A 22,446-nucleotide genomic window follows, 5' to 3' on the forward strand; every position below is an offset into this window, starting at 1 on the left:
CAACTATTTACAATCTATATTAATGACTTGGATGAAGGGACCAAATGCAGCCAAGTTTGCTGATGATACAAAGATAAGTGGGAAAGCAAGTTGTGTAGAGGACACAAACAATCTGCAAAGAGATGCAGATAGGTTAAATGAATGGACAAAAATTTGGCAGATGGAGTATAATGTGAGAAAATGTGAGGTTATCCACTTTGGTAGGAAGAATAAAAAAGTTAATTATTATTTAAATGGGAGGGACTACAAATTGTTGCGGTACAGAAGGATCTGGGGAATCCTTGGACATGAAACTCAAAATGTTAGCATGCAGGTATAGCAGGTAATCAGGAAGGCAAATAGAATGTTGGCCTTTATTGCAAGGGGGATAGAGAATAGTCAGAGTAGGAATCGCAGGATAGCCCAGATGAATACGTGGCTTGAGGAGTGGTGCAGAAGGGAGGAATTCAAATTCATGGGACATTGGAACTAGTTCTGGGGGAGGTGGGACCAGTATAAACCAGACGGCCTGCACCTGGGCAGGACCGGAACCAATGTCCTGGGGGATTGTTTGCTAGTGCTGTTGGGGAGGAGATAAACTAATATGGCAGGGAGATGGGAATCTATGCAGGGAGTCAGAGGGAAGTAGAATGGGGACAGAAGCAAAAGATAGAAAGAAGAAAAGTAAAAGTGGAGGGCAGAGAAACCTAAGGCAAAAAGCAAAAAGGGCCGCATCACAGCAAAATTCTAAAAGGGCAAAGTGTGTTAGAAAGACAAACCTGAAGGCTCTCTGCTCAAAGCGAGGAGTATTCGGAATAAGGTGAACGAATTAACTGCACAGATAGCAGTTAACGGGTATGATGTAATTGGCATCACGGAGACATGGCTCCAGGGTGACCAAGGCTGGGAACTCAACATCCAGGGGTATTCAGCATTTAGGAAGGACAGACAGAAAGGAAAAGGAGGCGGGGTGCCATTGCTGGTTAAAGAGGAAATGAATGCAATAGTAAGGAGGGACATTAGCTTGGATGATGTGGAATCGGTATGGGTGGAATAGCAAGGGGCAGAAAATGCTAGTGGGATTTGTTTACAGACCACCAAACAGTAGTAGTAAGGTTGGGGACAGCATCAAACAAGAAATTAGGGATGAATGCAATAAAGGTACAGCAGTTATCATGGGCGACTTTAATCTACATATTGATTGGGCTAACCAAACTGGTAGCAATGCGGTGGAGGAGGATTCCTGGAGTGTATTAGGGATGGTTTTCTGGACCAATATGTCGAGGAACCAACCAGGGAGCGGGCCATTCTAGACTGGGTGATGTGTAATGAGAAAGGACTAATTAGCAATCTTGTTGTGCGAGACCCCTTGGGGAAGAGTGACCATAACTCTTTATTAAGATGGAGAGTGACAGTTAATTCAGAGAGTGGGGTCCTCAACTTAAGGAAAGGTAACTCCGATGGTTTGAGGCGTGAATTGGCTAGAATAGACTGGAAAATTATACTTAAAGGGTTGACGGTGGATAGGCAATGGCAAACATTTAATGATCACATGGATGAACTTCAGCAATTGTACATCCCTGTCTGGAGTAAAAATAAAATGGGGAAGGTGGCTCAACCGTGGCTAACAAGGGGAATTAAGGAAGAGGCATATAAATTGGCCAGAAAAAGCAGCAAACCTGAGGACTGGGAGAAATTTAGAATTCAGCAGAGAAGGACAAAGGGTTTAATTAAGAGGGGGAAAATAGAGTATGAGAGGAAGCTTGCCGGGAACATAAAAACTGACTGCAAAAGCTTCTATAGATATGTGAAGAGAAAAAGATTAGTGAAGGCAAACATAGGTCCCTTGCAGTCGGATTCAGGTGAATTTATAATGGGGAACAAAGAAATGGCAGACCAATTAAACAAATAGTTTGGTTCTGTCTTCACGAAGGAAGACACAAATAACCTTCCGCAAGTACTAGGGGACCGAGGCTTTAGTGAGAAGGAGGACCTGAAGGATATCCTTATTAAGCGGGAAATTGTGTTCGGGAAATTGATGGAATTGAAGGCCGATAAATTTCCGGGGCCTGATATTCTGCATCCCAGAGTACTTAAAGAAATGGCCCTAGAAATAGTGGATGCATTAGTGATCATTTTCCAACAGTCTATCGACTCGGGATCAGTTCCTATGGACTGGAGGGTAGTTAATGTAACACCACTTTTTAAAAATTGAGGGAGAGAGAGAGCAGGTAATTATAGACTGGTTAGCCTGACATCAGTCGTGGGGAAAATGTTGGAATCAATTATTAAGCATTTGGAAAGCAGTGACAGGATTGGTCCAAGTCAGCATGGATTTATGAAGGGGAAATGGTGCTTGACAAATCTTCTGGAATTTTTTGAGGATGTAACTAATAGAGTGGACAAGGGAGAACCAGTGGATGTGGTACATTTGGACTTTCAAAAGGCTTTTGACAAGGTCCCACACAAGAGATTGGTGTGCTAAATCAATGCACATGGTATTGGGGGTAATGTACGTACGTGGATAGGGAACTGGTTGGCAGACAGGAAGCAGAGAGTCGGGATAAACGGGTCCTTTTCAGAATGGCAGGCAGTGACTAGTGGAGTGCCGCAGGGCTCAGTGCTGGGACCCCAGCTATTTACAATATACATCAATGATTTGGATGAAGGAATTGAGTGTAATATCTCCAAGTTTGCAGATGACTAAACTGGGTGGTGGTGTGAGCTGTGAGGGGGACGCTAAGAGACTGCAGGGTGATTAGACAGGTTAGGCGAGTGGGCAAATGCATTGCGAATGCAGTATAATGTGGATAAATGTGAGGTTATCCACTCTGGGGGCAAAAACTTAAATGCAGAATATTACCTGAATGGTGGCAGATTAGGAAAAGGGGAGGTGCAACGAGACCTGGGTGTCATGGTTCATCAGCCAGTGAAAGTTGGCATGCAGGTACAGCAGGCAGTGAAGAAGGCAAATGGTATGTTGGCCTTCATAGTTAGGGGATTTGAGTATAGGAGCAGGGAGGTCTTACTGCAATTGTACAGGGCCTTGGTGAGGCCTCACCTGGAATATTGTGTTCAGTTTTGGTCTCCTAATCTGAGGAAGGACGTTCTTGCTATTGAGGGAGTGCAGTGAAGGTTCACCAGACTGATTCCAGGGATGGCAGGACTGACATATGAGGAGAGACTGGATCAACTGGGCCTTTATTCACTGGAGTTTAGAAGGATGAGTGGGATCTCATAGAAACATACAAGTTTCTGACGGGACAGGACAGTTTAGATGCGGGTAGATTGTTCTCGATGTTGGGGAAGTCCAGAACCAGGGGACACAGTCTTCGGATAAGGGATAGGTCATTTAGGACTGAGATGAGGAGAAACTTCTTCACTCAGAGTTGTTAACCTGTGGAATTCCCTGCCACAGAGAGTTGTTGATGCCAGTTCATTGGATATATTCAAGAGGGAATTAGATATGGCCCTTACAGCTAAGGGGATCAAGGGGTATGGAGAGAAAGCAGGAAAAGGGTACTGAGGGAATGATCAGCCATGATCTTATCGAATGGTGGTGCAGGCTCGAAGGGCAGAATGGCCTACTCTTGCACCTAATTTCTATTTTCTATGTTTCTATAAATGTAGGGAAGTCCTGCTACAACTGTACAGTGTATTGGTGAGACCACACCTGGAGTACTGCGTACAGTTTTGTTCGCCTTATATAAGGTGGGATATACTTGCATTGGAGGCAGTTCAGAGAAGGTTTGCTAGGTTGATTCCTGAGATGAAAGGGTTGTCTTATGAAGAAAGGTTGAGCAGGTTGGGCCTATATTCATTGGATTTAGAAGAATGAGAGGGGATCTTATTGAAACATATAAGCTTCTGAGGGGGCTCGACAGGGTAGATGCAGAGAGGATGTTTCCCCTCATGGGAGAATCTAGAACTCGGGGGCATAGTTTCAGATTAAGGGGTCGCCCATTTAAAATGGCGATCATAGAAGTTTATAGCACAGAAGCACATTTCGGCCCATCGTGTCCGTGCTGGCCAACACGAGGCTATCCAGCCTATTCCCACTTTACAGCTCTCGGTCCGTAGCCCTGTAGGTTACGGCAGTTCAGGTGCACATCCAAGTACTTTTTAAATGTGGTGAGGGTTTCTGCCTCTACCACCCTTTCAGGCAGTGAGTTCCAGACCCCCATCGCCCTCTGGGTGAAGAAATTTCCCCTCAAATCCCCTCTAAACCTTCTACCAATTATTTCAAATTCGCGCCCTCTCATTGTTGACCCCTCTGCTAAGGGAAATAGGCCCTTTCTATCTGCTATATCGAGACCCCTCATAATTTTATACACCTCAATGAGGTCTCCCCTTGGCCTTCTCTCTTCCAAAGAAAACAAACCCAGCCTATCCAATCTGCCCTCATAGCTTAGATTCTCCATTCCCGGCAACATCCTCGTAAATCTCCTCTGCACCCTCTCCAGTGCTTCCTGTAATGTGACCAGAACTGCACGCAGTACTCCAGCTGTGGCTTAACTAGTGTTTTATGCAATTTAAGCATAACCTCACTGCTCTTGTATTCTGTGTCTCAGCTAATAAAGGCAAGCATTCCGTATGCCTTTTAACCACCTTATCTACCTGGCCTGCTACTTTCAGGGATCTGTGGACCTGCACTCCAAGGTCCCTTTGTTCCTCTACACTTCTCAGTGGCCTACCGCTTAATGTGTATTCCCTTTCCTTGTTAACCCTTCCCAAATGCATTACCTCACACTTCTCTGGATTGAATCCCATTTGCCGCTGTTCTGCCCACCTGATCAGTTGATTGATATCTTCCTGCAGTCTGCAGCTTTCTTCTTCATTATCAACCACACGACCGATTTTAGTGTCATCTGCAAACTTCAGAATCATACCCCCATATATTCAAGTCTAGATCATTGATGTATATCACAAAAAGCAAGGGACCCAGCACTGAGCCCTGCAGAACCCCACTGGAAACATCCTCCCAGTCGCAAAAACACCCATCAACCATTACCCTTTGCTTCCTGCCTTTGAGCCAATTTTGGATACAATTTGCCACTTTGCCCTGGATCCCATGGGCTTTTACTTTTGTGACCAGTCTGCCATGTGGGACCTTATCAACACCACATCATACGCACTGCCCTCATCGACCCTCCTGGTTACCTCCTTGAAAAATGCAATCAAGTTAGTCAAACACGACCTTCCCTTAACAAATCCATGCTGACTGTCCTTGATTAATCCGTGTCTTTCTAAGTGAAGATTTATCCTGTCCTTCAGGAGTTTTTCCAATAGTTTCCCACCACCGAGATTCAGCTGACAGGCCTGTAATTACTCGGCCTATCCTTTTCTCCCTTCTTAAACAAAGGTACCACATTAGTGGTTCTCTGGCACTACACCTGAAGCCAGAGAGGAATAGGAAAATGATGGTCAGAGCCTCTGCTATTTCATCTTTTGCTTCACTTAACAGCCTGGGATACATTTCATCTGGACCTGGGGATTTATTCACTTTCAAAGCTGCCAAACCCCTTAATACTTCCTCTCTATTTCATCTACTATTTTATACTTCTCCTCCTCAATAGCAGTGTCTGCATCACCTCTCACTTTTGTGAAAACAGATGCAAAGTATTCATTAAGAACCATAGCCACATCTTCCACCTCGACACAGATTACCCTCATGGTCTCTAATAGGCTTTCCTTAGTTATCCTCTTGCTCTTAATATATTTATAAAACATCTTTGGGTTTTCCTTAATTTTACTTGCCAAGAATTTTTCATGCTCTCTCTTTGCTTTCCTAATATCCTTTTTAATTTCACCCTGCTCTTTCTATACTCCTCTCGAGATTCTGCAGTCTTTAAAATGAGGAGGAATTTCTTCTCTCAGAGGGTCATGAATCTTTGGAACTCTCTACCCCAGAGAGCTGTGGAGGCTGGGTCATTGAATATATTTAAGGTGGAGATAAACAGAATTTTGAACGACATGGGTGTCAAGGGTTATGGAGAGCAGGCAGGGAAGTGGAGTTGAAGCCAAGACCAGATCAGCCATGATCTTATTGAATGGCTCGAGTGGTCATATTGCCTACTCCTGCTCCTATTTCTTAAGTTCTTATGCTCTTATTTAAACTGTTCCTTTTGGCAGGGGTTTGGTTGGTAGCCAGAGGACACAGATTTACGATAATCGGCAAAAGAACCAGATGTGCAATCAGGAGAATGTTTTTACGCAGCGAGTTGTTGTGATCAGGAATGCACTGCCTGAAAGGGGATTGGATTAATGCTTGAAAAGGAAACATTTTCAGGGCTATGGAGAAAGGGCAGTGGTAGTGTGACTGATTCGATAGCTCTCCCAAAGAGCAGGCACAGACACGATGGGCAGACTGCACAGGAGCAGGAAACGCAGCATCACTGGCCCTTCCCTTGAAGCGAGAGTAGCCGTCTCTGGCGCTGATAACATTGCACTCCACATTGTTCAGTGCTCTGCTGTGACCGCCCCACTCTCGCACTTTAGTGCCCAACGAGAAGCGTTCAGCACTTGATTTAGCTCCACTTCCCTCTCGGAGCGCGAAAACTGAATGTCACAGGAACAGAAAATGCTTATCGGCTGGCGATACTTTTCCGAGATTTCAAAAGTTAGCGGCCCAGACAGGGTGCAATGGGATTTCTGGCCCTGCGAGTTTTGTGACGTTCGGTTACTGAGAAGATGTTGTGAGTGCTGCAATGTGTTTACTGGCTCAGAAACTGTAGTAACTGGGGCAGCCCGGGTTTGTGTGAAACAACACACCTGGCTCCAGATTTGCTGAGCTGAGCAGGGTTTAGCCAAACAAAGGCCTCCTTTCCACAGGCTTGTAATTCGATATAAAGGAAACAGCAAATTTTACCCCACACCTTCAGTGACCTTCTCAGCTAAAGGCCTGGGTCGATCTCACAATGAACTGCAAATCACAGTTTATCCTGAAATAAGCACAGACCAAGAGTGCAGTCACACACAATGCAACAGCTTTAAAAAAATCAACAACCAAATGCCACCTGTCACTGCCCATCCACTCTGATACGTCCTTACTATACAGTATAAATGCACACGAGGCCTATGCTTGAGAGAAGGTCAGTCTGTGACCTGTCCTTTATTCCTCAGCACTCAAATGATGGAAGTGGGTGGAGCTTCCCCTTTTATATCTGAAGGTCCAGGTTCGGAGTGTCTCCCACAAGTTCACCACCTAGTGGTCATTGTTCTCACAGTGTACAACTTAGGTCAGATTATACATGGGTTACAATGCTGGTTGAATACATGACATCACCTCCCCCCCAAAGTCTTATTGGGATCACAGATTAAGTCTCTCTGGTGGTTTACGCTCCCTTGTGGAGCGCCTGAGTTGGGGCTCCGGTTGTTGGGCGCTGCCTGAGTGTCTGCTGTTTGCGGTGCCTCAGGCCTGTCCGGACTGCCCACAGTGACTGGGGTCTCCTCCCTTTGGTTCCGGTGTTCGGTCACCTGTGGTGGAGTGAACTCTATATCGTGTTCTTCCTCTGCTTCTTCTATGGGGTTGCTGAATCTCCTTTTTGTTTGATCCACATGTTTGCGGCAGATTTGTCCATTGGTAAGTTTAACGACCAGAATCCTATTTCCCTCTTTGGCAACCACAGTGCCTGCGAGCCATTTGGGCCCTGTAGCGTAGTTGAGGACAAAAACAGAGTCATTTACATCAATACATCGCGCCCTCGCATTCCTGTCATGGTAGTCACATTGTAACTGGCACCTGTTCTCGACAATTTCTTTCATGGTGGGGTGTATAAGGGATAACCGGGTTTTGAGCGTCCTTTTCATTAGCAGCTCTGCGGGTGGAACCCTGTGAGCGAGTGTGGTCGGGATCTGTAGGCCAACAGGAGGCATGATAAGCGGCTTTGTAGGGAACTCCCTTGGATTCTGAGCATCCCCTGTTTGATTATCTGCACTGCTTTTTCTGCCTGGCCGTTTGAGGCCGGCTTGAACGATGCCGTTCTGACATGCTTAATTCCATTGCCTGCCATGAAGTCCTCGAATTCAGTGCTTGTGAAGCACGGGCCATTGTCGCTGACCAAGACGTCCGGTAGACCGTGGGTGGCAAACATTGCCCGTAGACTTTCTACCGTGGCAGAGGATGTGCTTGAATTTAAAATGTCACACTCGATCCATTTGGAGTAGGCGTCTACTACAATCAAAAACATTTTCTCCATGAAAGGACCTGCGTAGTCCACATGGATGCGTGACCAAGGCTTGGCGGTCCATGGCCAGGGGTTAAGGGGGGCTTCCCTGGGCGCATTGCCCAGCTGGGCACACGTGTTGCACCTGCGAACACAAAGTTCCAGATCTGCGTCTATCCCTGGCCACCAAACGTGTGATGTGGCAATTGCCTTCATCATGACAATGCCCGGGTGCTCATTGTGGAGTTCTCTGATGAACACCTCTCTGCCCTTCTGGGGCATGACTACGCAGTTTCCCCACAGTAGGCAATCGGCCTGAATCGAGAGTTCATCCTTGCGCCTGTGAAATGGTTTAAATTCCTCAGGGCATGCCCCGTACGTGGCTGCCCAGTCCCCATTCAGGACATATTTCTTGACTAGAGACAATCACAGGTCTCTATTTGTCTAGACTTTAATCTGACGGGCTGTCACGGGTGAGCCTTCGCTTCCGAAAGCTTCAACAGCCATGACCATCTCAGCAGCATGCTCGGTAGCCCCCTCAGTGGTGGCTAGTGGGAGCCTGCTGAGTGCATTGGTGCAGTTTTTGGTGTCCAGTCTGTGCCGAATTGTGTAGTCATAGGCGGCTAACATGAGTGCCCACCTCTGCATGCGGGCCAATGCATTTGCATTTATGGCCTTGTTGTCGGCCAAAAGGGACGTTAGGGGTTTGTGATCTGTCTCCAGCTCAAATTTCCTGCCAAACAGGTACTGGTGCATTTTCTTTACCGCATATATACATGCGAGCACCTCCTTTGCTACCATCCCGTAGCCCCTTTCTGCCTGTGACAGACTTCTGGAGGCATAAGCTACCGGCTGTAACTGACCCTTGGCATTGACATGCTGCAACACACACCCGACACCATAGGATGACGCATCGCACGTTAACACAAGTTTCTTACATGGGTCATATAGCGTTAACAGATTGATGGAACATAACAAATTGCGTTCTCTATTAAAAGCCCTTTCCTGGCTGACCCCCCAGGCCCATTCATGACCTTTGCATAGGAGCACATGTAGCGGCTCGAGCAGCGTGCTCAATTTGGGAAGAAAGTTACCAAAATAGTTCAGGAGCCCCAGGAACGAACACAGATCCGTCGTGTTACGGGGTCTGGGTGCTCTCTGGATCGCTTCTGTCTTGCACGCAGTAGGGCTGATCCCGTCTGCTGCTACCCTCATCCCCAGGAATTCTACCTCTGGAGCTAGGAAGACGCACTTCGCCTTTTTCAGTCGCAGCCCTACCCGGTCCAGTCTGCGTAGCACCTCCTCCAGGTTGTGGAGGTGTTCTTCAGTATCGTAACCCGTGATGAGGCTGTCGTCCTGAAAAACCAGGAATCGTTTTTCTGTCCCTGGAATCGACTTGAGGAGGCTTTCCATATTTCGTTGGAAGATCGCAGCGGCCAAGCGAATCCCGAAAGGACATTTGTTGTACTCAAACAACCACTTGTGTGTCATGATGGTGGTCAGCTTCTTCGAATACTCGGCAGCTCCTGGGTCATGTAAGCTGAGGTCAGGTCCAATTTTGAAAAAAGTTTGCCACCAGATAGCATCGCAAAGAGGTCCTCCGCTCTCGTTACTGGGTACTGGTCTTGGAGTGATACCCGATTGATGGTGGCCTTGTAATCACCACATATCCTGACCGACCCATCCGCCTTGAGCACCGGCACAATCGGGCTCGCCCAGTCACTGAATTCGACTGGTGAGATGATGCGGTCCAATTCGCCTTCTATCTTTTCCCGCATCACGTACGGCACCGCTCAGACCTTGTGGTGTACTGGCCTGGTGCCGTGATTATGTGAATCACCACCTTGGTCCCCATGAAAGTGTCAATGCCGGGTTGAAATAATGAGTCAAATTTGTCCAGGACCTGTGTGCATGATACTTGCTCCACAGAGGAAATTGCATTGACATCGCCCCATTTCCAGTTCATGACAGCAAGCCAACTCCTCCCCAGTAGTGCGAGACCATCCCCCGGGACAACCAAGAGTGGCAACCTGTTCTCCGAATCTTTGTGGGTCATGACTACCGTGGCGCTGCCTAGCACCGGAATGATCTGCTTTGTGTAAGTCCGTAGCTCTGCGTCAATTGCCGATAATTTTGGCCTCCTGGCCTTGGACGCCCACAACTTTTCGAACTGTTTGATACCCATCAGGGACTGGCTGGCCCCCGTGTCTAGCTCCATTGATACTGGGATGCCATTGAGGAGCACTTTCATTATTATCGGTGGCGTCCTGGTGTATGAACTGTATACGTGCTCCACATGAACTCGCTGAACTTCAGCTTCCAGCGATTTCCCCCAGCGTTCATTTCTGCAATTTCTGCAGGTATTTTGCTCATAGCTGCAAACTCCGGCTGAGTGTGTGCCTCCACGCCTCCAACATGAGCTGTTGTTGGAAACAAAAGGTCCCTTGCCAGTCGATCGTCCCTGACTGCCCCTGTTATTGTCCTTGAGTGCACCATTAACAGGTGTTGATGGCCCCATTACTGGCCGCATTGTCCCTTGCAATGGCGTGAATCGCTGTTCAGCTTGCCATTGTCTCTGTCGAACTCCCCCTCTGGGTTCGACTACATGTTGGGGCATGCCTGACTGCCCTTGTCTGCCTGGAGAACTGTGTGCTGCTTTAACAATGTTGAATCTCTGTCCCAACCATTCCTTAACACAGTACCTCTCGTCTGTTCTGCTAGTGGCCATGCTCACGTGGTTTAAATCCCAGTTTCTTGTCGCCATTGATACGTCCTTACTATACAGTATAAATACACACGAGGCCAATGCTTGAGAGAATGTCAGTCTGTGACCTGTCCTTTATTCCTCAGCACTCAAATGATGGAAGTGGGTGGAGCTTCCCCTTTTATATCTGAAGATCCAGGTTCGGAGTGTCTCCCACAAGTTCACCACCTAGTGGTCATTGTTCTCACAGTGTACAACTTAGGTCAGTTTATACATGGGTTACAATGCTGGTTGAATACATGACACACTCCAGGACTGTTGGAATTATTGCTTTGAAAGGAAAGAAACAATTTGCATTTCTAGAGCGCCTTTCACAACCAAATTGCTTTGCAGCCAATTAAATACTTTTGAAGTGTAGTCACTCCTGTAATGTCCCCCGGTTAAGCAACACTTCGATTTCAAAATTCTCTTCCTTGTTTTCAAATCCCTCCATGGCCGTCGCCCCTCCCTATCTCTGTAATTTCCTCCAGCTCCATAACCCCATGAGATGTCTGCACTCTTTTAATTCTGCCCTCTTGAGCATATCTGATTATAATCGCTCACCCATTGATGGCCGAGCCTTCAGCTGCCTGGGCCCCAAGCTCTGGAACTCCCTCCCTAAACCTCTCCGTCTCTCTGTCCTCCTATAAGACACGCCTTAAAACCTTACAAGCTTTTGGTCATCTGCCCGAATTTCTCCTTATGTGGCTCGGTGTAAATTTTTGTTTTATAATGCTCCTGTGAAGCGCCTTGGGGCATTTCACCATGTTAACTGCGCTATATAAATACAAGTTGTTGTTGTAATGTAGGAAACATGGCAGCCAATTTGTGCACAGCAAACTCCCGCAGTCAGCAATGTGACTATGAGCAGATAATTTGATTTAGTGATGTTGATTGGGGGATAAATATTGACCAGGACACCAGTGATAACTTCCCTGCTCTTCCTCAAATAGTGTTACCGGAGAGTTTAACGTCTCATCCAAAAGACAGCACCTCCGGCAGTGCAGCACTCCATCAGTACTATACTGGGAGTGTCAGCTTACATTTTGTGCTCAAGTCTTTGACATGGGGCTTGAACCCACGACCTTATGACTCAGACTGAAGAGTGCTAGCCATGGCAGACACATGAGTCCAGTCGGAGGGGGACACTTGCAGCTGTTGCTCCGTCACAGACCCAGGTCACTCCGTTGAGGGACTTCCTTCGCAATCTTCACAAAAGCTGAGGCCTCGCACTGCCTCAGTGGGTAACCAGTCAGTAAAACTGTCCACTGTCTGTGCTGAGAGAGAAGATCTGAGCTGGGCGGCTAGAGGAATGCAACGGGTCTCCACATTCCTGAGTCAGGGAGAGGAAAAGCTCGCTGGATTCCTGCACCAGCCAGCAAGCGCAGCTAGAAACATGCAGCCGTGGACAGCAGGAGGGCAAGGCTTCCCTACAGGTCACCGACCTTCTGACACACACTCACATGGCCAGGTGAGGAAGGTAAGAGAGGGCCACTGGCCCCATGACATCAGCATGATCAGCACCCTCAGGAGGCAAGGCAGGAAAACTGGCAGCAAATAATACGGGCAAGTAGTGCCCAGCCTGCCCCAGGGACTGGCTGGGTCCTGTGCTCACAGACTATACTGCGACACTCTGGCTGAGAATCACTCACCGTGCCTTTGTTAGCTCTACAATCAACATAACAGAACCAGATTAACTGGTCATTGTCACGTTGTTGTTTGTGGCAGCTTGCTGTGCGCAAGTTGACTGCTGCATTTCCCATATTACAAGAATGACTACATTACAAAAGTACTTAATTGGCTGTAAAGCACATTGAGATGTCCGGTGGTGGGGAAAGGTGCTATATAAATGTCAGTCTTTTCATCATTACCCATTGCTCCAATTACACCAGCATCTCTGACTGTACCCAGAGCGCCGACTGTACCCAGAGCACCCACTGTTCCCGGAGCACCCACTGTACCCGGAGCACCCACTGTACCCGGAGCACCGCTGTACCCAGAGCACCACTGTACCCAGAGCACCCACTGTACCCAGATAACCCACTGTACCCAGAGCACCCACTGTACCCAGAGCACCCACTGTACCCAGATAACCCACTGTACCCAGATAACCCACTGTACCCAGAGCACCACTGTACCCAGAGCACCCACTGTACCCAGATAACCCACTGTACCCAGATAACCCACTGTACCCAGAGCGCTGACTGTACCCGGAGCACCCACTGTACCCAGAGTACCCACTGTACCAAGATAACCCACTGTACCCGGAGCACCCACTGTACCCAGAGCACCCACTGTACCCGGAGTACCCACTGTACCCAGAGCACCCACTGTACCCGGAACACCCACTGTACCCGGAGCACCCACTGTACCCAGAGCACCCACTGTACCCAGAGCACCCACTGTACCCGGAGCACCCACTGTACCCAGAGCACCGACTGTACCCAGATAACCCACTGTACCCAGATAACCCACTGTACCCAGAGCACCCACTGTACCCAGAGCACCCACTGTACCCAGATAACCCACTGTACCCAGATAACCCACTGTACCCAGAGCACCACTGTACCCAGAGCACCCACTGTACCCAGATAACCCACTGTACCCAGATAACCCACTGTACCCAGAGCGCTGACTGTACCCGGAGCACCCACTGTACCCAGAGTACCCACTGTACCAAGATAACCCACTGTACCCGGAGCACCCACTGTACCCAGAGCACCCACTGTACCCGGAGTACCCACTGTACCCAGAGCACCCACTGTACCCGGAACACCCACTGTACCCGGAGCACCCACTGTACCCAGAGCACCCACTGTACCCAGAGCACCCACTGTACCCGGAGCACCCACTGTACCCAGAGCACCGACTGTACCCGGAGCACCCACTGTACCCAGAGCACCCACTGTACCCAGAGCACCCACTGTACCCAGAGCACCCACTGTACTCGGAGCACCCACTGTACCCAGAGTACCCACTGTACCCAGAGCACCCACTGTACCCGGAGCACCCACTGTACCCGGAGCACCCACTGTACCCGGAGCACCCACTGTACCCGGAGCACCCACTGTACCCGGAGCACCCACTGTACCCAGAGCACCCACTGTACCCAGAGCACCCACTGTACCCGGAGCATCCACTGTACCCGGAGCATCCACTGTACCCAGAGCACCCACTGTACCCGGATCACCCACTGTACCCGGAGCACCCACTGTACCCAGAGCACCCACTGTACCCAGATAACCCACTGTACCCAGAGCGCTGACTGTACCCGGAGCACCCACTGTACCCAGAGTACCCACTGTACCAAGATAACCCACTGTACCCGGAGCACCCACTGTACCCAGAGCACCCACTGTACCCGGAGTACCCACTGTACCCAGAGCACCCACTGTACCCGGAGCACCCACTGTACCCGGAGCACCCACTGTACCCAGAGCACCCACTGTACCCGGAGCACCCACTGTACCCAGAGCACCGACTGTACCCGGAGCACCCACTGTACCCGGAATACCCACTGTACCCAGAGCACCCACTGTACCCAGAGCACCCACTGTACTCGGGGCACCCACTGTACCCGGAGTACCCACTGTACCCAGAGCACCCACTGTACCCGGAGCACCCACTGTACCTGGAGCACCCACTGTACCTGGAGCACCCACTGTACCCAGAGCACCCACTGTACCCGGAGCATCCACTGTACCCGGAGCATCCACTGTACCCGGAGCATCCACTGTACCCAGAGCACCCACTGTACCCAGAGCACCCACTGTACCCGGAGCACCCACTGTACCCGGAGCGTCCACTGTACCCGGAGCACCCACTGTACCCGGAGCATCCACTGTACCCGGAGCATCCACTGTACCCGGAGCATCCACTGTACCCAGAGCACCCACTGTACCCGGATCACCGACTGTACCCAGAACACCCACTGTACCCGGAGCACCCACTGTACCCGGAGCACCCACTGTACCCGGAGCACCCACTGTACCCGGGCACGCACTGTACCCAGAGCACCCACTGTACCCAGAGCACCCACTGTACCCCGAGCACCCACTGTACCCCGAGCACCCACTGTACCCGGATCACCGACTGTACCCAGAACACCCACTGTACCGGAGCACCCAATGTATCCAGAGCACCCACTGTACCCGGATCACCGATTGTACCCGGAGCACCCACTGTACCCGGAGCACCCACTGTACCCGGAGCACCCACTGTACCCGGATCACCGACTGTACCCAGAGCACCCACTGTACCCAGAGCACCCACTGTACCCCGAGCACCCACTGTACCCGGATCACCGACTGTACCCAGAACACCCACTGTACCGGAGCACCCAATGTATCCAGAGCACCCACTGTACCCGGATCACCGATTGTACCCAGAGCACCCACTGTCCCCAGAGCACCCACCTTATCCAGAGCACTACCACTGTACGCAGAGCACCCACTGTACCCAGAGCACCCACTGTACCCGGAGCACCCACTGTACCCGGATCACCCACTGTACCCGGAGCACCCACTGTACCCGGAGCACCCACTGTACCCAGAGCACCCATTGTACCCAGAGCACCGACTGTACCTGGAGCACCCACTGTACCCGGAGCACCCACTGTACCCGGGCACCCACTGTACCCGGAGCACCCACTGTACCCAGAGCACCCACTGTACCCAGAGCACCCACTGTACCCGGAGCACCCACTGTACCTGGGCACCCACTGTACCCGGAGCACCCACTGTACCCAGAGCACCCACTGTACCCAGAGCACCCACTGTACATTTAATATAAAATGGGGGGATATTTAAATAAACTAATCACACTCAAAGGGGATAAAATCCCTGGTCCAGATGGATTGCATCCGTGCATTTTAAAATAATCTAGGGAAGAGATAGCAGATGCATTACTGCACATATTTAGTAATTTGTTAAAAAAGTTGTAAAGCTGGAGTATTGGCAGATAGCTAATGTAACACTAATATCTAAGACGCTTAACATCAGAGGTAGGAAAAATAATGGAATCCGTATTAAAGGAGAAAATAGAACATCTAGAAACCAAAAATGTAAATGAATAGTCAGCAAGGATTTCAAAAGGGAAAGTCTTCCTTGACTAACCTCTTTGATGTTTTTGAAGAGGACACAGAGAGAGTAGACAAGCATAAAGCAGGAGATGTAATTTATCTAGATTTTCAAAAGACCTTCGATAAGGTCAGAGAATGCGGAGTCCGGGGGTCAAGTATCAGAATGGATTGCTAACTGGCTTCAAAAAAGAAAGCAAAGAGTCGGGGGAAAAGATGGCAGAAGGTGGGTAGTGGTGTTCCACAAGGGTCAGTGCTGGGACCACTGTTGGTCACAATTTATATCAACGATTTAGACTTTGGAATCAAAAACACAATTTCTAAATTTGCAGATGACACCAAATTGGGGAGATAGTCAATACTGAGGAGAACTGTAATAAATTACAGGGCATTAATAAACTTGCAGAATGGGCCCTATTCTTTCTTTAGAACATAAGAACATAAGAAATAGGAGCAGGGGTAGGACATACGACCCCTCGAGCCTGCTCCATCGTTTAATACGATCATGGCTGATCTGATCATGGACTCAGCTCCACTTCCCTGCCCACTCTCCATAATCCCTTATTCCCTTATCGTTTAAGAAACTGTCTATTTCTGTCTTACCACATCCACTGGTTCCCCTTTATCCACCCTGTTCGTTACATCCTCAAAGAATTCTAGCATGTTTGTCAAACATGACTTCCCCTTCATAAATCCATGCTGACTCTGCCTGACCGAATTTTGCTTTTCCAAATGTCCTGCTACTGCTTCTTTAATAATGGACTCCAACATTTTCCCAACCACAGATGTTAGGCTAACTGCTCTATAGTTTCCTGCTTTTGGTCTGCCTCCTTTTTTAAATAGGGGCGTTACAGTTGCAGTTTTCCAATCTGCTGGGACCTCCCCAGAATCTTGGCTGATCCGATCATGGACTCAGGTCCACTACCCCGCCCGTTCCCCATAACTCCTTATTCCCTTATCGGTTAAGAAACTGTTTATCTCTGTCTTAAATCTACTCAATGACCCAGCTTCCACAGCTCTCTGAGGCAGTGAATTCCACAACCCTCTGAGAGAAGAAATTTATCCTCATCTCAGTTTTAAATGGGCGACCTCTTATTCTAAGATCATGCCCTCTCGTTCGATTCTCCTCCATCAGTGGAAACATCCTCTCTGCATCCACCTTGTCAAGCCCCCTCATAATCTTATACATTTCGATAAGATCACCTCTCATTCTTCTGAATTCCAATGAGTAGAGGCCCAATCTACTCAACCTTTCCTCATAAGTCAACCGCCTCATCCCTGGAATCAACCTAGTGAACCTTCTCTGAACTGCCTCCAAATCAAGCATATCCTTTCGTAAATATGGAAACCAAAACTGCACGCAGTATTCTAGGTGTTGCCTCACCAATACCCTGTATAACTGTAACAAGACTTCCCTGCTTTTATACTCTATCCAGTTTGCAATAAAGGCCAAGATTCTATTGGCCTTCCTGATCACTTGCTGTACCTGCATACTAACCTTTTGTGTTTCATGCACAAGTACCCCCAGTTCCCGCTGTACTGCAGCACTTTGCAATTTTTCTCCATTTAAATAATTTGATTTTTTTCTGCCAACGTGCATAACCTCACACTTTCCAAAATTCTGAGTATCAGTGAGGGCGATGGTGCCTCTGGGGAGTGCAGCCAGAGCCAATTCCAAGGCACCACGCGTCGCTCAGCTGCACAGGGGGCGGGACGAAGAACAAAAGGGCCCTAGTGATAGGGGATTCTATAGTTAGGGGAACAGACAGGGGTTTCTGCGGCTGCAGACGTGACTCCCGAATGGTTTTCTGCCTCCCTGGTGCCAGGGTCAAGGATGTCACAGAGCGGACTCAGGGCATCCTGGTGGTGGGAGGGTAAACAGCTCGAGGTCGTGGTTCATATCGGGACATAGGTAAAATAAGGGATGAGGTCCTACAGGAAGAATTTAGAGAGCTAGGAAGAAAATTAAAGGGTAGGACCTCAAAATGTATTAATCTCTGAATTACTATTGGTGCCACGTGCTAATGAGTATAAGAATAGAATGATAGAGGGGAGGAACGCGTGGCTGGAGAGTTGGTGTAGGAGGGAGGGCTTTAAATTCTTGAGGCATTGGGACCGCTTCTGGGAGATGGGACTTGTACAAACCGGACGGGTTGCACCTCAACATCACCGGGACCAATATCCTCGCGGGGAGTTTTGCTAGTGCTGTTGGGGAGAGTTTAAACTAGCTTGGCAGGGGGATGGGAACCTGCGAACAAATTCAAAAGGGAAGGAAGTAAAGCAGAAGTTGGATAGCAAGAACCTCGAAAGCGAATCTGTAAGACAGAGGAAACAGGGTTTAGTATGTAGTAAGCAAGGAGGTCTTCCTGTGCTGAATGGTACATAATTTAATGCAAGGAGTATAGCGAATAAGGCGGATGAGCTAAGCGCACAGGTAGACACTTGGGTGTATGCCATTATAGTCATTACAGAAACATGGCTGAAAGAGGGCAGATTTGGCAGATCAATATTCCTTGCTACAGGATAGTTAGACAAGATAGAGAGGGGGGATATTAAGGTGGGGGGGGAGAAGGGGGGTTGCGGTACTGATTAAAGAAACTATTACAGCCGTGAGGAGGGATGATATGTTAGAGGGATATCAAATGAGACCAGATGGGCCGAATTGAAAAATAAAAAAAGGGGTAATCACACTGCTGGGCGTGTATTATAGACCCCCAAACAGTGGGAGGGAGATAGAGGAGCAAATATGTCGGCAAATTGCTGTGAAGTCTAAAAACCATAGGGCAGTAATAGTAGGGGATTTTAACTATCCAAATATTGATTGGGACAAATGTAATGTGAAGGGTGTAGAGGGTGCAGAATTCTTGAAATGCATTCAAGAGAACTTTTTTAGTCAGTATGTAGCAAGCCCAACACGAGAGAGGGCCGTTATTGGATTTAGTTTTGGGGAATGAAGCTGGGCAGGTTGAAGGGGTATTACTGGGAGAGCACTTGGGTGCCAGTGACCATAATTCAGTCAGATTCAAGTTGGTTATGGATAAGGTCAAGAATAGGCCTGGAATAAAAGTTCCGAATTGGGGAAAAGCTAATTTTGCTAAATTAAGGAGTGATTTGGCCATAGTGGACTGGAAACAGCTACTTGTGGGTAAATCAGTGCGGTACAGCGGGAGGCATTCAAGGAGGAGATCCGGAATACTCAGGCCAAACATGTGCCCTTAAAGAAAAAAGCTGGGAAAAATAATTCGAGAGCCCCCTGGATGTCTAGGGACTTGCAGGGGAGGATTAAGAAGAAAAGGGACGCTTATGTCACATATCAACATATAAATATTTTAGAATCTTTTGAGGAATATAGAAAGTTAAGAGGCAAAATTAAAAAGGATATTCGGAATGCTAAGAGAGAGCATGAGAAATTCTTAGCCAGTAAAATTAAGGAAAACCCTAAGATGTTCGATAAATATATTAGGAGTAAGAGGGTAACTAAAGAAAGGGTAGGGCCTATTAGAGACCATGAGAGTAATCTTTGTGAGGAGGCGGAAGATGTTGGCAGGGTTCTTAATGAATACTTTGCATCTGTTTTCACAAAGGAAAGAAATATTGCAAATACTGCTATAGAGGAGGAGTGTGGTATTCTGGATGAAATAAATATAGTGAGAGAGGAAGTATTAAGGGGTTTAGCAGCTTTGAAAGTAGATAAGCCCCCAGGCCCGGATGAAATGTATCCCAGGTTGTTGAGCGAAGTAAAAGAGGAAATAGCAGAGGTCTTGACCATCATTTTCCAGTCCTCTTTGGATATGAGCATGGTGCCGGAGGATTGGAGGACTGCTAATGTGTTTAAGAAAGAAAAATGGTATCAGCCGAGTAATTACAGGCCTGTCAGCCTAACCTCAGTGGTGGGAAAATTATTGGAACAAATCCTGAAAGACAGGATAAACCTGCATTTGGAAACAAGGATTAATTAGGGACAGTCAGCATGGATTTGTTGAGGGAAGATCGTGTTTGACTAACCTGATTGAATTTTTTGAGGAGGCAACCAAGAGGGTCGATGAGGGTAGTGCGTATGATGTAGTATATATGGACTTTAGCAAAGCTTTTGATAAGGTCCCACATGGTCGACTGGTCTTGAAGGCAAAAGCCTGTGGGATCCAGGGCAAAGTGGCAAGTTGGATCCAAAATTGGTTTGGAGGTAGGAAGCAAAGTGTCATGGTTGATGGATGCTTTTGTGACTGGAAGGATGTTTCCAGTAGGGTTCCACAGGGCTCAGTACTTGGTCCCTTGCTTTTTGTGGAATATATCAACGATTTATATTTGAATATAGGGAGTATGATTAAGAAGTTTGCAGATGACACTAAAATTGGCTGTGTGGTTGATAATGATGAGGAAAGTCATGGGCTGCAGGAGGATATCAAACTACTGGTCAGGTGGGCAGAGCAGTGGCAAATGGAATTTAATTCAGAGACGTGTGAGGTGATGCACTTTGGGAGGGCTAATAAGGAAAGGGTATAGACATTAAACGGTAGGCAACTTAATAGTGTAGATGAACAAAGGGACCTTGGAATGCTTGTCCACAGATCCCTGAAAGTAGCAGGCCAGGTGGATAAGGTGGTTAAGAAGGCATACGGAATGCTTGCCTTTATTGGCCGAGGCATCGAATACAAGAGTAGGGTGGTTATGCTTAAATTGTATAATACATTGGTTAGACCACAGCTGGAGTACTGCGTGCAGTTCTGGTCGCAGTATTATAGGAAGGACGTGATTGCACTAGAGAGGGTGCACAGGAGATTTACTAGGATGCTACCTGGAATAGAGAATCTTAGCTATGAGGACAGATTGGATAGGCTGGGTTTGTTCTCATTGGAACAGAGAAGGTTGAGAGGAGACCTCATTGAGGTGTACAAAATATTGAGGGGCCTGGATATAGTGGATAGTAAGGGTCTATTTCCATTGGTGGAGGGGTCTATTACAAGGGGCATAGTTTTAAGGTGGTTGGTGGAAGGTTTAGAGGGGATTTGAGGGGGGGTCTTCTTTACGCAGAGGGTTTTGGGGATCTGGAACTCGCTGCCTGGAAGAGTGTTGGATGCAGAAACCCTCACCACTTGTAAGAGATGGTTGGATGGGCACTTAAAGTGTAGTAACCTGCAGGGTTACAGACCTAGAGCTGGTAATTTGGATTAGACTGGATGACCTTTGTTGACCGGCGCAGATATAATGGTAAGTACTGCAGGGAATAGAATACGGCCAGGGTGATCTCCTGGACTCGTGTCGAGCCCCTGGATGGGTCGGAGAGGAATTTTACCAGATTTTTACTCCCTAAGTTGGCCTGGGTTTTTATCTGGTTTTTGCCTCTCTAGGAGATCACATGGCTCCAGTTGGGGTGGAGAGTAAAATGTTTTAGTATAAGGGGTGTTGCAGTTGTGTGAGGCGGATTAGTTGGGCTGGGTGCTCTTTGCCTTTCCGTCATTGTTCATAGGTTTCTATGTCACCTTTAGGGCTGCTGACCAAGGGCCGTGCGGCTCTTTGTCGGCCAGCGCGGACACGATGGGTCGAAATGGCCTCCTTCTGCGCTGTAAATTTCTATGTTTGTATGTTTCTATTATACTCCATCTGCCGAATTTTTGCCCACTCAGTTAGCCTATTATGTCCTTTTGCAGATCCCAATCTGCGTTCTGATTGATCCCGTTCTGATTGATCCCGATCCCTCCAATCCCGATCCCTCTGATCCCGATCTCACTGATCCCATTAACATTGATCCCGTTCCCATTGATCCCGGTCCCTCCGATCCCAATCCCTCTGATCCCGATCCCAATCCCATTCATCCCGATCCATCTGGTCCCAATTCCGATCCCTTTGATCCCAACTCGATCCCACTGATCCTGATTCCGATCCCACTGATCCCAACACCAATGATCCCGATCCCTCACCCAATGTTCCCAATCCCATTGATCCCAATCTTTCTGATCCCAGTCGTGATCCCACTGATCCCAATCCCTGTGATCCCGACCCCTCTGATTCTGATCCCAACCCCACTGATCCCAATCCCACATATCCCAATCCCACATATCCCATTAGGTTTGATCCCAATCCCACTGATTCAGATCCCTCTGATCCAGATCCCTCTGATCCCGATCCCATTGATCCCGATCTGATTGATCCCGCTCTCTCCGATCCTGATCCCACTGATCCTGATCCCACTGATCTCGAACCCACTAATCCCAATCCCACTGATCCATATCCCACTGATCCCGATCCTACTGATCCTGATCCCCATCCCTCTGATCCTAAACCTGATCTCACTGATCTTGATCCCACTGATCCCGATCCCACTGATCCTCATCCCAATCCTGATCCCACTGATCCGGATCCAGATCCCTCTGATCCCGATACCACTGATCCAGATCCCTGTCCAGATCCCTCTGATCCCGATTCTTTTGATCCCAATCCCGTTCTGATTGATCCCGATTCCTCTCATCCCGATCCCTCCGATC

General features: G+C 48.3%; 1 protein-coding gene across 1 annotated transcript in view; it reads right to left on the bottom strand.

Annotated features, from left to right (window-relative positions):
• Positions 1-22,446, bottom strand: part of LOC139233687 (corticotropin-releasing factor receptor 1-like) — a 350,288-nt gene that overhangs the window by 322,299 nt on the left and 5,543 nt on the right. The window lies entirely within an intron of this gene.

Source organism: Pristiophorus japonicus, chromosome 21 (genome assembly GCF_044704955.1).
Source record: "Pristiophorus japonicus isolate sPriJap1 chromosome 21, sPriJap1.hap1, whole genome shotgun sequence".
NCBI classification, from domain to species: Eukaryota; Metazoa; Chordata; class Chondrichthyes; family Pristiophoridae; genus Pristiophorus; species Pristiophorus japonicus.